This window comes from Opisthocomus hoazin, unplaced genomic scaffold (assembly GCF_030867145.1).
Source record: "Opisthocomus hoazin isolate bOpiHoa1 unplaced genomic scaffold, bOpiHoa1.hap1 HAP1_SCAFFOLD_81, whole genome shotgun sequence".
In the NCBI taxonomy this organism is placed as follows: domain Eukaryota; kingdom Metazoa; phylum Chordata; class Aves; order Opisthocomiformes; family Opisthocomidae; genus Opisthocomus; species Opisthocomus hoazin.
In genome coordinates this window covers 316,016-320,000 of record NW_027448990.1, presented here as the reverse complement: position 1 = coordinate 320,000, position 3,985 = coordinate 316,016, and positions in this window count along the sequence as shown.

Below are 3,985 nucleotides of genomic sequence, written 5' to 3'. Positions count from 1 at the left end.
CGGGTAGACCTGTCCTCCCCGCCGAACCGGTCCCGGGTAGACCTGTCCTCCCCGCCGACCCGGTCCCGGGTAGACGTGGTGGCCGGCCGGGACGCGGGGTGGGGGGGGCGCTGTCGTCCAGACCCGTCGGCCAGACCCGTCCCCGTCCCCGTCCCCGTCCCTGTCCCCGTCCCCGTCCCCGTCCCCGTCCCCGTCCCGTTCCCGCCCCCCCCGCCACCCCCTTCCGCGGCACCAACCCCCCCCGCAAGCAACGGGAAGGGGCGCAGCTTTCTATCAGCTCGGCTGAAACGCCCGAAGGCGGGGCGGCGTCTGTGTTTCAAAAGCGGAAAAAAAATAAAAAAGCAACAAAAACCAAAAAATTCCCGCCGCCCCGCCCCCCCCCCCCCCCACCTCCCCCCGTGCAGGCACCCCTGCAAACGGGCCTCCGGCACGGCAGCCCGGCCGCCGCACCCCCACCCGCAAGCCCCCCCCCACCGCCGCCCCGGCCGAGAGCGCACAAGCAGCCCCTGCCGCCGCCCCCCCCCACCCCCCCCCCGGTGCGGGCACCCCTGCATACGGGCCTCCGGCACGGCCGCTCCGCTGCCCCCCCCCACCCCGCCACCCCCCCACCGCCGCCCCGGCCGAGAGCGCACAAGCAGCCCCTGCCGCCGCCCCCCCCCCCCCCCCCCCCCCGACTCAAACCTCAATCTTCTCGGAAAAGAGGCCCCGTCCCCAGCCTACCTCAGCGCAAGGCTCCCCGCCTGCTCCTCGACCCCGTCTCTCAGTCTCTGTCTCCCCCTTCTGCCGCGGGGAAGCGCCCGCCCCTTGCCGGCGGGTGGGCGGGGCGGGCCGGCTCGGGTTCCGGTTGCTAAGCAGCAGGGTGGCACTCGTTGACCCCGGGCGCCGCTCCGTCTGCCGATGGGCGGGCCGGTGCTGGCTCTCAAGAAATTTTTGTAACTGTTTCCCTGCTCTGCTTTGGTTTTGTTTTTTTTTCTCGCCCACCGTCAGAACCGATGCAGAGTAAGAAAGCCTTCAGCGAGACAGTCCGGCCAAGCTTAGCGCCTTCCACTAGATACGGCGAAGTCTCGGAAACGGGGGGTGGCGAGGGGAATTTCAGGCGCGCGCCGCCTCCCCCCTCCTGCACCACCCCCCCCCGCAAGCGACGGGAAGGGGCGCCGCTTTCCATCAGCTCGGCTGAAACGCCCGAGGACGGGGCGGCGTCTCTGTTTCAAAAGCGGAAAAAGAAATAAAAAAGCAACAAAAACCAAAAAATTCCCGCCGCCCCCCCCAACCCACCCCCGTGCAGGCACCCCTGCATACGGGCCTCCGGCAGGACCGGCCTGCCGCCCCCAGCCACCCCCCCGCAAGCCCCCCCACCGCCGCCCCGGCTGAGAGAGCACAGGCACCCCGCCGCCGCCCCTTCCCACCCCGTGCAGGCACCCCTGCATACGGGCCTCCGGCAGGGCCGGCCTGCCGCCCCCAGCCACCCCCCGCAAGCCCCCCCCACCGCCGCCCCGGCTCAGAGAGCACAGGCAGCCCGCCGCCGGCCCACCCACCCCGTGCAGGCACCCCTGCATACGGGCCTCCGGCAGGGCCGGCCTGCCGACCCCAGCCACCCGCCACAGGCCCCCCCACCGCCGCCCCGGCTGAGAGAGCACAGGCAGCCCGCCGCCGGCCCTTCCCACCCCGTGCAGGCACCCCTGCATACGGGCCTCCGGCAGGGCCGGCCTGCCGCCCCCAGCCACCCCCCGCAAGCCCCCCCACCGCCGCCCCGGCTGAGAGAGCACAGGCAACCCGCCGCCGCCCCTTCCCACCCCGTGCAGGCACCCCTGCATACGGGCCTCCGGCAGGGCCGGCCTGCCGCCCCCAGCCACCCCCCGCAAGCCCCCCCCACCGCCGCCCCGGCTCAGAGAGCACAGGCAGCCCGCCGCAGGCCCACCCACCCCGTGCAGGCACCCCTGCATACGGGCCTCCGGCAGGGCCGGCCTGCCGACCCCAGCCACCCCCCGCAACCCCCCCCACCGCCGCCCCGGCTGAGAGAGCACAGGCAGCCCGCCGCCGGCCCTTCCCACCCCGTGCAGGCACCCCTGCATACGGGCCTCCGGCAGGGCCGGCCTGCCGACCCCAGCCACCCCCCGCAACCCCCCCCACCGCCGCCCCGGCTGAGAGAGCACAGGCAGCCCGCCGCCGGCCCTTCCCACCCCGTGCAGGCACCCCTGCATACGGGCCTCCGGCAGGGCCGGCCTGCCGACCCCAGCCACCCCCCGCAAGCCCCCCCACCGCCGCCCCGACTGAGAGAGCACAGGCAGCCCGCCGCCGGCCCTTCCCACCCCGTGCAGGCACCCCTGCATACGGGCCTCCGGCAGGGCCGGCCTGCCGCCCCCAGCCAACCCCCGCAAGCCCCCCCACCGCCGCCCCGGCTCAGAGAGCACAGGCAGCCCGCCGCCGGCCCACCCACCCCGTGCAGGCACCCCTGCATACGGGCCTCCGGCAGGACCGGCCTGCCGCCCCCAGCCACCCCCCGCAAGCCCCCCCACCGCCGCCCCGGCTGAGAGAGCACAGGCACCCCGCCGCCGGCCCTTCCCACCCCGTGCAGGCACCCCTGCATACGGGCCTCCGGCAGGGCCGGCCTGCCGCCCCCAGCCACCCCCCGCAAGCCCCCCCCACCGCCGCCCCGGCTCAGAGAGCACAGGCAGCCCGCCGCCGGCCCACCCACCCCGTGCAGGCACCCCTGCATACGGGCCTCCGGCAGGGCCGGCCTGCCGACCCCAGCCACCCCCCGCAAGCCCCCCCACCGCCGCCCCGACTGAGAGAGCACAGGCAGCCCGCCGCCGGCCCTTCCCACCCCGTGCAGGCACCCCTGCATACGGGCCTCCGGCAGGGCCGGCCTGCCGACCCCAGCCACCCCCCGCAACCCCCCCCACCGCCGCCCCGGCTGAGAGAGCACAGGCAGCCCGCCGCCGGCCCTTCCCACCCCGTGCAGGCACCCCTGCATACGGGCCTCCGGCACGGCCGGCCTGCCGCCCCCAGCCACCCCCCGCAAGCCCCCCCCACCGCCGCCCCGACTCAGAGAGCACAGGCAGCCCGCCGCAGGCCCACCCACCCCGTGCAGGCACCCCTGCATACGGGCCTCCGGCAGGGCCGGCCTGCCGACCCCAGCCACCCCCCGCAAGCCCCCCCACCGCCGCCCCGACTGAGACAGCACAGGCAGCCCGCCGCCGGCCCTTCCCACCCCGTGCAGGCACCCCTGCATACGGGCCTCTGGCAGGACCGGCCTGCCGACCCCAGCCACCCCCCGTAAGCCCCCCCACCGCCGCCCCGGCTGAGAGAGCACAGGCAGCCCGCCGCCGGCCCTTCCCACCCCGTGCAGGCACCCCTGCATACGGGCCTCCGGCAGAGCCGGCCTGCCGCCCCCAGCCACCCCCCGCAAGCCCCCCCACCGCCGCCCCGGCTCAGAGAGCACAGGAACCCCGCCGCCGCCCCTTCCCACCCCGTGCAGGCACCCCTGCATACGGGCCTCCGGCAGGGCCGGCCTGCCGCCCCCAGCCACCCCCCGCAAGCCCCCCCACCGCCGCCCCGGCTCAGAGAGCACAGGAACCCCGCCGCCGCCCCTTCCCACCCCGTGCAGGCACCCCTGCATACGGGCCTCCGGCAGGGCCGGCCTGCCGCCCCCAGCCACCCCCCGCAAGCCCCCCCACCGCCGCCCCGGCTCAGAGAGCACAGGCAGCCCGCCGCCGGCCCACCCACCCCGTGCAGGCACCCCTGCATACGGGCCTCCGGCAGGACCGGCCTGCCGCCCCCAGCCACCCCCCGCAAGCCCCCCCACCGCCGCCCCGGCTGAGAGAGCACAGGCACCCCGCCGCCGGCCCTTCCCACCCCGTGCAGGCACCCCTGCATACGGGCCTCCGGCAGGGCCGGCCTGCCGCCCCCAGCCACCCCCCGCAAGCCCCCCCCACCGCCGCCCCGGCTCAGAGAGCACAGGCAGCCCGCCGCCGGCCCACCCACC